This window comes from Gossypium arboreum, chromosome 2, assembly GCF_025698485.1.
Source record: "Gossypium arboreum isolate Shixiya-1 chromosome 2, ASM2569848v2, whole genome shotgun sequence".
Classification (NCBI taxonomy): Eukaryota; Viridiplantae; Streptophyta; class Magnoliopsida; order Malvales; family Malvaceae; genus Gossypium; species Gossypium arboreum.
This window is the reverse complement of record NC_069071.1, coordinates 23,100,508-23,113,476: the sequence shown is the minus strand read 5'-3', so window position 1 is coordinate 23,113,476 and position 12,969 is coordinate 23,100,508. Positions and strand designations below refer to the sequence as shown.

Here is a 12,969-nt window from a genome sequence, read left to right as displayed (position 1 = left end):
TTGGAAGGTTGAGAAAGGGAACAAGCTTGATTTTGAGTTTGAGAAGCGACAATGGAAGTCAATTTTTGGTGAAGCTTCCATGTCGGAATGACCTAATAAGAAGATTACTCAATGTCAAGAACCTGTTTGATTAATTGGTTCAATGGTAGACCAGTCGGCTTTGTTACCTTCTAGTTCGCTTTCTTTAACTAGTTCTTTACCTTCTTCGTCTTCTTTGAATGCTTTTTTACCTTCTTCGAGAATGGTTTTCCCTTTCACTTTCGATGCAACTCAGAATCTTATTTACTTTCCTTATTCGATGTTCTAGTTGTTGCCACAAATTCATCACCAAATGACTTAATTTAGTCCCTAACAACAGTAATAGCAGCAGTACCACAGTAACATGGTTTTGTTTACCGGCTATTTTTCGGTGGAGAATCATCATCTATGATGTCATCTATGACTTCGTGTTTATGTGGCACGCCATTGGAAAAAGCTCTGCATATGGTTGTATTTTGATTTCACCATGTTCTTCCTTGAGGAAAAATCATCTTCCTTTACAAACTCTTTGAAGCTCCATGCTTGTTGTTGCTCCTACAAATTGGGAAAAAAAAAACTCAATCAAAATCCTTTCCTTTATATTTTCAAAGATCAAGGATAATACTTTGAGTTGAATTACATGGTCTCATTTGTGTTGGTTGATGATTGAAAGGTTTGGAAAGAGAAATCAGTGTAACTTTTGTCTTCTCGTTTGACTTTTTACTAGTTATTACCAGAACTGGGTTTCCAATTCAAAGCTTGAGCTGGAAATGTTCCAGTTGTAGAAGATGGCAAAACCTGTACGTAAAAAAAGAAACACCCATCGTCGGGCAACGATAATCCACCGTCGTGTTTCCCATGGTTGACGACAGAAGAAGGGTTATGATCGTCAGTGGTGTTGGAAGCGAGAAGATAAACGTAAACCAGATGAAAATGGAAGCCCAAAGGGAAGAAGAAGGTACAATCAATGTAACAACCTATTTATTTATGGTGTCGGAATAGTGGTTTTGAGGCCATAAATCCAATGTGTGAGTTCGTAAATATTTACTATTTAATATTTATGAGTCAAATATATAGTGTAATAATGAAATTTGATTTAATGATTTTTGTTGAAGGAAAGAATAATTAGGTTTAAGTGGTATGTTTCTAAAGTTAAGTAGTTTTAGAAAATGAGATATCGAGACCTCGTTTCTATAAATCGAGCTGTAAATATTTTATTAAATATTTATGGAGTCTTATTAAGGTCTTATTAAAATTTGGTTAAGAAATTTTAATGTTTAGATAGTTTATTGAGGAAAAATGACTAAATCGTAAAGGATGCAGAAGTTAATCGCTATTAGCTTAATTGTATTAAATGGCTAAAGAACCATGAATTAAGGGTTTAAAGAGGTAAATATACCTTATTTTTTATAGTGGATAGTTTCAAGGTGTCAATTTAAGCATTTCTACTTAAATTATAAAGGTTATAATGGTAATTTAATAAATAAATTAAAAAAACAAAAGACTAAAAAGAAAAAGAAGCTATCATCTTCTCAAATTGGTATTGTTCTAGCCAAAATACCCTAGAAGTAAGCTTGGAAGAATCTTGCTTTCATGTAAGTGATTTTAATATTTTTTAGTAATTTTTATGTTTTTGTTATCGTATTAGCTTAATCTAGCTAGCACGGGGGTCAATTTGTACATTTGTTAAAAGTCTAGGAACTTGCCACGGATGAAATTGAAGTGTTTTTGAAATTTTATAATAGATTATTAAACTTGATTGTTAAATATAATTATTTGTTAAGTAATTCTTGATAATTTTCAAGTTTAGAGACTTATTTATGAAAATGGTAAAAATCAAAGAAAATATTGCAAATTGTGGATAAATATAGTGTAACATCCCGAATTAGTGTCTAGTTGGAACAATGGTATTAGACCACAAATCTGAAAATAGAAATAAATATTTTATGATTATTATGAGGTTTATGATATGATTCCATGCTTGTGTGAAAATTTCATGAAGGTGAGCGACCTTTTCAAGTTAGCTGAAGTACCCGAAGATGCATTACGATTGAAGTTGTTCCCGTATTCGCTAAGGGACAGAGCTCGAGCCTGGTTGAACTCATTGCCACCAAACTCAATTTCCACATGGAAAGAGTTAGCAGAAAGATTCCTTATGAAGTATTTCTTGCCTAGCAAGAATGCTGAGTTGAGGAACGAGATCACTGCTTTCCAACAAATGGATGATGAGTCCTTGTATGAGGCATGGGAAAGGTACAAAGAATTATTATGGAAGTTCCCTCATCATGGAACCCCACATTGCATCCAACTTGAGACATTTTATAATGGTCTCAATGCTCACACGAGGATGGTAGTAGACGCTTTTACTAACGATGCTCTCATTTCTAATTCTTATAATGAGGCTTATGAAATCATTGAGAGGATTGCTAGTAAAAATTATCAATGGCCAGCCAATCGAGCAGCGTTAGGAAGACGAGTTGCTGGAAAACATGAAGTAGATGCTCTTACTTCACTCTCATCTCAGGTATCATCAATATCCTCAATGTTAAAAAATCTTACTACTAATGGGTCTAATAGTTTTGCAGCACAACCACCAAATCAATTTGAAAGTATAGCCTGTGTTTATTGTGGGGAAGAACATTTGTTCGAAGAATGCCCATAAGACCCAGAATCCATGTATTATATGGGTAACTGGAACCAAAATCGAGGAAAGCAAGGACTGCAATCTAATTTCTATAACCCATCATGATGAAATCACCCTAATTTTTCCTAGAGTAACTAAGGAGCTGGAACCAGTAACACTTACGCCCAACCTAGACTAACCCAGCCTTCTAGTTTTCCCCAACAAGTTCAAAAATCAGCTCAAGCTAAATCATCCAATAGCTTAGAGAATTTATTGAAGGCATACATGATGAAAAACTAGGCCACTCTAACGAATTTGGAGAATCAAGTGGGCCAGCTTGCTAATGAACTCAGGAACAGACCACAAGGTGCTTTACCTAGTGATATGAAGAATCCGAGGAATCGGGGGAAGAAGCATTGCAAAGCATTGATATTGAGGAGTAGAAAGATAGTAGAGCCCAACACCATTGAAGCTGAAAAGGAGCAAACTGACGTTCTAGATTCAAAGGAAGTTCAACTGAGTGTTGAAATTCCAGTTTCACAAGAACCAGCATCTGCAAAACCCAACAAGGTAATTTCAAAACCAGCTAATTCTGGTCAACTAATAACTCCGTTAGATGCAAAATTGCCACAGAAGACGAATCAACCAGTTCTAATAAAGAAACCACCACCACCTTACCCTCAAAGACTTCAAAAGAAAAAGCAGGAGATTCAATTCAAGAAGTTCCTAGACGTACTCAAACAACTTCATATCAATATCCCGTTGGTTGAAGCACTTGAGCAAATGCCGAACTACGTCAAATTCATTAAGGATATCCTGTCCAAAAAACAAAGGCTTAGAGAATTTGAGAGGGTTTCTCTGACGAAGGAATTCAGTGCATATCTTTAAGACAAATTACCCCCAAAGTTAAAGGATCCTAGATATTTTACCATACCTTGCAACATTGGAGCAACATATTGTGGTAGGGCATTATGTGACTTAGGTGCGAGTATTAACTTGATGCCTATGTTAATATTTAGAAAGTTGGGGATAGGTGAAGTTAGACTAACTACAGTTACACTTCAATTAGCGGATCGATCCTTAGCACATCCAGAAGGAAAAATCGAGGATGTATTGGTACGTATAGATAAATTTATCTTCCCTGTTGATTTTGTTATTCTAGACTTTGAAGCAGACAAAGAAGTGCCAATTATCTTAGGAAGACCGTTCTTAGCAACTGGAAGGACCCTTATCGATGTACAGAAGGGCGAGCTTACTATGCGTGTTCAGGACGATCACGTAGCATTTAACATTTTTAAGCTTATGCGATTTCCTGACACAATTGATGATTGTTCTACAGTCTCCAATTTAGAGGATTTAATAGTAGAGAAGGAGCTCAACTATGTTGAGGATCCGTTGGAACAAATTTTGAAATTAGATCCTCTGAATGATGAAGAGGAGTATGGATACTTAGTGTTGTTAGAAGCTAATCAAAAGGGATTTAATCTGCAATCCCGTTTTGAATCTTTGGAATTAGAGAAAAGGGATTATGCCCAACCAAAAGTGTCAATCGAGGAGTCACCTAAATTAGAACTCAAGGTACTTCCTTCACATTTAAAATATGTTTATTTAGGTAATGCTTCTACTTTTCCTGTGATTGTTTTAGCCGAATTAACTAGTGAGCAAGAAGAGAAACTCTTCATTGTATTGAAACAATTCAAGAAGGTTATCGGATAGACCAAAGCTGATATTCATGGTATTAGTCCATCTGTATGCATGCACAAGATCATACTAGAAGATGGCGAGAAAGGGACGATTGATGGACAACGAAGATTGAACCCCATTATGAATGACATAGTAAAGAAAGAAATCATTAAGTGGTTAGATGCGGGTATAATTTACCCCATCTCAGATAATTCATGGGTAAGTCCGGTCCAGTGTGTGCCAAAGAAAGGAGGTATCACGGTCATTAAAAATGAGAATAACGAGTTGATACCGACTAGAACGGGCACGGGATGAAGAATTTGCATCGATTATCGGAAGCTGAACAAGGCGAGTAGGAAAGATCACTTTCCTTTGCTGTTTTTGGACCAGATGCTAGATAGACTCATAGGGCGAGACTATTACTGTTTTCTCGATAGATACTTAGGGTATAATCAGATTACAATAGCACCGGAAGATCAACACAAGATTCACCTGCCTGTACGGTACAATTGCATTTATACGCATGCCATTTGGTTTATATAATGCACCTGCTACATTTCAAAGATGTATAATGTCTATTTTTACTGACATGGTTGGGAAGTATTTGGAAGTTTTTATGGATGATTTTTCAGTTTTTATGATGATTGTCTAGCCAATCTAGCCAAGGTACTAAGGCGATGCGAAGAAACAAACCTAGTACTCAATTGGGAAAAGTGTCATTTCATGGTACGAGAAGGGATTGTTCTTGGGCATCGAATAACAAGACATGGAATAGAGGTTGATATAGCAAAGGTAGATGTTTTTAAAAAACTCCCAGCTCTAACATCTGTAAAAGGTGTTAGGAGCTTTTTGGGCCATGCTGATTTCTTTTGAAGATTCATCAAGGACTTCTCGAAAGTTGCTAAACCCTTATGCAAATTATTAGAGAAGGACACGACGTTTAAATTTGATGAAGAGTGCTTAAGAGCTTTCAACGATTTGAAGATTCGACTAGTTTCGGCCCCCATAATCGTCACACCAAACTGGGATTTGCCATTTGAATTGATCTGTGACGCAAGTGACTTCGCGATAGGAGCTGTCATGAGTCAGCGAAGGAACAAAGTTTTTCATCCCATCTACTACTCAAGTCAAACTCTGACAAAAGCTCAACTGAATTAACGGTAACAGAAAAAGAGTTACTTGCTATTGTGTTTAAATTTGACAAGTACTTACTTGCCAAGAAAGACGCTAAACCGAGGTTGATCCGATGGGTACTTCTACTTCAAGAGTTTGATCTAGAAATTTAAGATCAAAAGGGAGTAAAAAATCAAGTAGCAGACCATTTGTCTAGATTGGAGCCGTAAGAAGAGAACTCTCCTCTTATACCAATTCGAGAGACGTTTCTAGATGAACACATATTGAAGGTAAATCATGTCCATAATACTCATTGGTTTTGCTAATATTGCTAGCTTTTTAGCTTGTGGTTTTATGCCAATTGATAAGACGTATCATCAAAAGAAAAAGTTTATTCACGATGTGAAGTACTATTTCTAGAAAGAGCCGTACTTGTTTAAGAAGTGTGCAGATCAAATGATCAAGAGATACGTGGCAGAAGATGAAGTACATAAGATTCTATATCATTGTCATTCAGCTCCGAGTGGGGCACACTTCGGAGGAACACGTACTGCAGCCAAGGTATTGCAAGTCGAATTATTTTGGGCAAGACTATCCAAAGACACATATGCCTACGTAAAGAGTTGTGATAGATGTCAAAGGGTCAGAAATGTCACCAGTAGAAATGAGATGCCTCGAACAAACATCATTGAGGTAGAATTATTCGATGTTTGGGATATTGATTTTCTCGGTCCTTTCCCTTTGTCTTTTGGTCACAAGTACATCTTGGTAGCTATAGACTACGTCTCTAAGTAGATTAAGGCTGAAGGACATCTGACAAACGATGCTAAGGTTGTGATGTTTAGAACCCCAAGAGCAAGTGGTTGAAATGGTTAATAGATAAACATGGAGTGAAACACAAGGTCGCTACAGCTTACCATCCGCAGACGAATGGGTAAGCTGAACTGGCAAACAATGAGATCAAAGGCATACTTGAGAAGGTAGTTTTCCCGAACCGACGAGATTGGTCCAAAAGACTGGATGATGCTTTATGGTATTACAGAACAGCATACAAGACACCTTTAGGGATGTTACCCTACAAGCTGGTCTTTAGGAAAGCCTGTCATCTGCCCTTGGAGTTAGATCACAAAGCTTACTGGGCCCTTCGACAACTCAACGTGGATCTTAAACTTGCTAAACAGAAATGGATGCTCCAACTCAATGAGCTAAAGGAATTCCAAATGTTCTCGTACGAAAATGCCAAATTACTCAAGGAGAGACTTAAGAAATGGCATGACGAGCACATTCGAGTTCGATAATTTGAAGCAGGTCAGCAAGTCTTGTTATTTAATTCCAGATTAAGATTCTTTCTAGGTAAACTAAAATCACGTTGGTCCGGTCTATTTAAGATTCATTGCGTCTATCCATACGGAGTTGTTGAACTCCAAGGTAAGGAAGGTAATTTTCAAGTTAATGCTCAGCGTCTGAAACATTACTAGGGAGAAAGATTGAACGGAATCAAATTTCGTTCATCTTATTGGATGTTTAAATTTTCTTATTTTCCTTTTTTAATAAATGATTTAGGGTATATTTCCAGGATTAGTATGTTTAAATAAATTATGTCTAGGAGATTGGAACTTAAGCGGGACCGCTTGTGACCCCTCCAATCTTTCATGGGAATTGATTTTAACATAATTTTTCAAGAAATTATTCCCTAAATAGAAAACTAAATTTTTGGTTTTTCAAATAAAAAGGTCAATTTTGATCCAAGTTTTAAATTGCAACTCAATTTCAAATTTTCTTTAAGTCCAGGGACTTAATTGAATTATTTTAAATTTTGGTTGCTTTTTCTTAAATAATAAAAATTAGCTGTCTCTTTTTGTAAATATTTCCAAAAGGCATCTAGAATAAATGTTTTAATTAAAAATTTTACACAAAAATAGTAAGATGATAATCTTTAATATATAATTATATCTATTATAATTTATATATTAATTTTTATCAACTTACATGAAATTAGGATTAGTTTAATTTTAATCTTGTTTTAATAAATTAATAGCATTAATAAATTAATATGCATATATTTGATTATTAATTGTTGTTAACTTTGAGTAGAATTAGATTTAGATTTTTTTAATTGTTAAATTATACTAAGAATTCTATTCTAATTTCTACTATTCTCACTATAAATTCCACCATTACTTCCCTCTATGAATTCATCACTCAAAACCCCAAAGCACCAAATCCTTAAGTGTCACAAGCCTCTAGCCACAACATCACCCAGCAGTCAGCCAACAAATGCCCAGTAAACCTCATGCATGCCTGCCCATCGCCTTGCATTGCATTGCGTGCACTGCCTACCTTTCGGCCTTCTGCTTGCCCGACCTCATTTGCCTGTGTCGTGTTCAAGACATGCACCTAGCGCCTACACGCCACACTCAGCCCACTCCAAGACGTTGTTGTTCTGCTCCAGTAGCCCTTCCACTGCAAGCATCTAGTAGCGTTCCAACACCCGAGCGGCACACACCTTCACCCATTCTTAGCTAAATCCTCCATTCTACCTTAAATCGACCTCTTTTGCTTTCTAACTATTTTTTTAGGAGTTCTTAAAAAAAAGGTGGTTAATCACGCTGCCTGCGTCTAAATTGATGAAACATAAAACCAGTTCCATTGTGAAGAAGCCAAAGCAAGATACCAGAGTATCTTCAAAAATTAATAGATGCATCCAGAGAAAGGCTTTACATTGAAAGAGAGCAACTACAAAGACTTTTTGGCACGTATTCGTCAAGTTACTGAAGCCCTCAATTGGGAATTGTTTTACGAGAAGAGACCTAGTGTGGATGAGGAGTTAGTGCACGAATTTTATTCAAATTTAACCTCAAGCGAGTGGACAGAAGTTCCAGTTCGTGGAATCAAGGTACCAATAACTTCAAACGCTATTAATGAGTTCTTTGAATTGCCTGATTTCAAAAACGATGATTATTCTTCCTTCATGAGCAATATAGAGCCTGAAAATTTATAAGAAATTCTCGAGGAACTTACAGTTCTAGGTTCTAAGTGAACTGTGTCAAAGCAAGGAATCCACACTTGTCGAAGAGAATATCTGACACCACTGGCAAAGGTATGGTTTTATTCCATCCGTTTCAGTCTTATGCCTAGCTCACATGGCACTACAATTTCATTAGAGCGAATGGTCTTATTATACTCGATTTTAACTGGAAAGACCATTGATGTGGGAAAAATAATGGTCTTATTATACTCGATTTTAACTGGAAAGACCATTGATGTGGGAAAAATCATCCTGAGAGAGATGCAGAATTATGCCGTTAGACGTTCTGGCCCAGCCTACTTTCATTTTACAATAACAATCCTATGCTTGAAAGCTAAAATTCTTGCAAACGTAAAGAAGACAGGTTATAGCCAAGGCACAATCACAGATTGGGACCCCTATCGAATAGCTAGAGAATCTGTTCTACAGCAACGAGTTCAAGAAAGTGAGGATCCCGAAGAAGAAGAAGAAGATGCCACAATGCAATCAGCTGAAGTCCCAGATAAGGCGGAACCAATGGAATCAGAAGTGGAACCTAATGTCGAAACTTCAATGTTCAGAGCTCAATCACCTCGCCCAGATCTTCGAGATGAGCTGTCAAAATTGATGGACATAATGCAGCATATGCAATGGTAGCAACAAGCTTACTAAAGATACTAAAAAATAAAGGATGACTCAATGAGAAGTGCTCTTAAGAAAATTTACAATGACCCATATATTTTTGTGCCTGAATTTCTAGATTTTATATTCGAACCATGGATTCCATTATCGAAGAAGGAGTGAAGCGATTCATGCAAAGGCAATAATGATGGAGCAAAAGATAAGTCGAATTCGGAAGGATCTGCAAATAAATAAAAGGGGGATCTTGACTTTATTTTATTTATGTTCTTAGGTCATTTTAGGGTTAAGTTTAATTAGGAATTTTTATTTTCGCATAATCAAGCAAGAGATGGAAATCATGAATAATGAACAAGTCGTAAGGTATAAAGTGTGGCAATAGGTATATACATGTCTAGGATTGGATCTAGAGAGAGCTTGGTACTTAAGCAGTCAATTTCACTCACCTCCTCTTTTCTAGAATCCTACCTGGTGTATAATATCTATTCACTTTAAACAATGAGGGCATTGTTCATCTTAAGTAGGGGGACCGAAAAATTAAATTATTTCCACTCAGAATAAATTTTTCTTTTAATTATGATTAGGATATATTTTGTTCAATAATTGGAAATTTTGTTAAGTATGTTAAACTTCAGTATAAATAAAGTTCTATTATTTCAATAAATTATTATCTTAGCTTAATAATGATATGAATGTATTTCTAATAAATCATGCAAATCGTACCATAAATTTTTAGTTCCTTACGAAAGTTAGGCATGCATGAAAATTTAAGTCTTTAGAATTGACTTAGTAGTTTCTTGAGGCGAAATCCTAGAAAGCATGGAACATTGAAAATGATTTAGTTAACTTTTGTTTGGACCATTTGAGCCTTTCAAGCTAACCATGATGAAATTTTTATCCTTTGAAACCCAACTTTGAGACTATATGGCCTAATTTTATTTGAACCCTTACAAATTTAGCCATCACTTCTCTCTTAACTATCTTAAAATTGTCCCAAACACTACACTCAGTATTATTCAAAGTATTCTTTAAAAATAAGTTTGGGGGAATTGAAAAGAAATATCAAATGCTCTAAAATTATAGTACATTCAGTAAAATGCTCGTGTTAAAAAAAAGAGAGAGCATGATTTCTTAAAATAAGATGTACAAAAGATCATATAAAAGCAAAGTAAGTTGGTGTATTAAGGGAAATCATTCCAAAGGTCCAATTGAAGCTAAGTCTAGGGTTTAAAAGCCTAAATTTATCTAACTTTTACCTACCCCTAAGCCGAGACATGTCACAACCTTGTTAAAGACCTATTGATTCAAAGTTCCAATGCTACCTACATTAGTGGAGAGAAATTGCTACGTTCAACATATAAAGGCATAAGTTAAACTTAATGATTGCAGCTTAATCTTAAGTAAGGGAATAAAATTAAATTGGTAAGGTTTAACATGACTTTATTAGGAAGCATTTAGTCTATTTTTTGCTATCATAAGAATGATTGAGATTAATTTGAACGATATGTATACTTAAGTAAGCATAACTATCAAATTTCCCTTTTTTTTAGCATAAGTATATTAAATTCATAATTCTGGGAAGAATGTTGTTCTGAAGGAAATTTTCAAAGGTGTTTATGAGAAATTCTTTTCAATTTATGCATTACTCGGGATGAGTAATGAATTAAGTTTGGGGGTTTGGAAACACAAAAATTTACACACTTTTTCATACTGTTTTTAACTTAAATTCATGCGAATTCGGTTAAATTCTTGTCGAAAAATAATTAATTTTTATAAAATAATTAAAGTGCACTTAAAATATGAACATGTTAAATTTTAGTTAATTTCATAATTATTTTTTATGAATTTTGGTTATTTTCGACAGATTTACACAAAGGGCGAAAATTGGCTCGGTAGACACTACTAGAAGCACGAAACCGAGAAGCAATTTGAAGTATCGAGGAAAATTAAATTTTAGCCTAAGACTTTCCAAAATTATATGTATTTATTCATAATATAATTAATTTTAATTTATATCCAATTTAATTTGGGTTAATAAATTATGGTTAATTAATTATGAAGAAGTGGTCCGATTAAACCGAACCGAGTAAACCGAATAGGCCAAGAAAAGGACAGCCCAAAACTGTCCAAGTGCTGACCAATTCAGCTCATTAACTGATTATTTAAGCTGCAAAGAAGCCTTTGAAGACTTATTCAAATTGCAATTAAACCCCTTCACAATTGGTGGCTTTGTAGATTTGCCCCAAGCCATTTTTAGCAAAGTTGAAGCCATCAACTTTGCCACATAGGAGGCCGGCCAAGGGGTGGCTTTTTGGTTGCTATTTTTAGCAAATATCAGCTGCCACATTCAGCTATAAAAACCCCCCTTGGTTGATCATTCAACACATCCCTCATTCACATCTCTTCTCTCACAATTCTTCTCTCCTCTTTCACTTTTTCTCTCATTTTTTCCATTCAAAGTTCCTTAATCTTTTGCCGATTTCTCCCCTTGAGAAAGGGTTCTTCTTCAGCCATATTGAAGTAGCAATTGAGTGTTCATAGTAGCCTTGATCAGCAAGGACAACAAAGAAGAAAGAACGGAGCAGCCTAGTCAAGCTACAAAAAAACACCGGATTTTATTCTTGTTCCCTATCTCTTTTATTTTTGTTGTTTTTGTGATGAACACATATATATATATATATATATATATATATATATGAATATTTATGTTGTTGGAATGGTTAATTTAATCAGCTTAGCTTGAATTTAATTCATGTTGGGCTGATTGCATTTCATCCTCTTAAATTATTAAAGTTGTGTTTATGCTGTTGTAAGCCTTGGTAAGATGCTTGATTAAGTAAAATCATGACTAAGTTATTCTTGCATTACAATTGTTAGGTAACTAATGAATTAATTATTTAAATGGATTGAAATTGTAATTAATGGATACAGTACTTAATTAGTGCATGTTTATTGTTAGCATTGTATCTGCCGATACATTTTCCTTGCATAACTTGCAAGATTATTGTGATTAAACTGTTTCAAGGTAAGGATACCTTGTTACCTCACATAGTCTTTTATGTGCTTATTAGATTTAATTAATCGTTTGAATTGAAATAGGAATATACAAGAGATTAGTTCAATTTAATGAGTATGTATGTGCAATAACATGTTTGCTTATTAGAATTTGTTTAATCGATTGAATTAACATAGGGATATGTTAAGAGATGAATGGATTTGTGTAGGTAAGTATGTTCATAAGTTAGCAAATTACCGAGTTGCCGTGAATTTATTCGTAACAACATAAACATGAGTTTAATAATTCTAAGTTAAAGAAATATAATTAATCCAACACAATTATGTCATCTTGATTAAATCATATTTTGAAATCGTCCATTAGAAATTTTATTTTTATTAAGTTTAAAATCTTATTTTTTTAATCACCCTTTTCAAAATAAAATATTTTTTTTACCAAAGTGTTTTAAATTGCATTCATAAATAATTCTTTTCACAGTCCCTGTGATAACGATAACTCGACATTTACTTGTCACTTTATTACTTGTTGCGATTGTGTACACTTGCACATTTCCATCGTTCCAGTGACTCTTTAAAGTAAGAAATTCTTCTAAGTGTAGCATAAGTTCTAAAAGTTTTTGATTTAGTCCCAAACTACCCCCAACGTATGTTTTGGGCCTCATAGGTCTTTATAAGGGTCAATTTGCATGTGATTGAAAGTTTTAAATTTGGATGAAATTTTATGGCTTGGCATTGTATGTTAGTTTAAATTTAAGTCCGGTAATGCCTCAAATCATGTCCCGGCGTAAGAAACGGATAAAGGGTGTTACATTTAGTGGTATCAGAGCTATGGTTTAGTCAATTCTTGGACTAACATAGCAGGTGTACGAGT

At 34.8% G+C, this 12,969-nt stretch overlaps 1 non-coding gene across 1 annotated transcript; it reads right to left on the bottom strand.

Annotated features, from left to right (window-relative positions):
* Window positions 1-2,203: 2,203 nt before the first annotated feature.
* LOC128289644 (small nucleolar RNA R71) lies at window positions 2,204-2,310 on the bottom strand. The gene has a single exon (XR_008279288.1). It is a non-coding gene; the product is annotated as a small nucleolar RNA R71 (small nucleolar RNA).
* Between the last annotated feature and the right edge of the window lie 10,659 nt (window positions 2,311-12,969).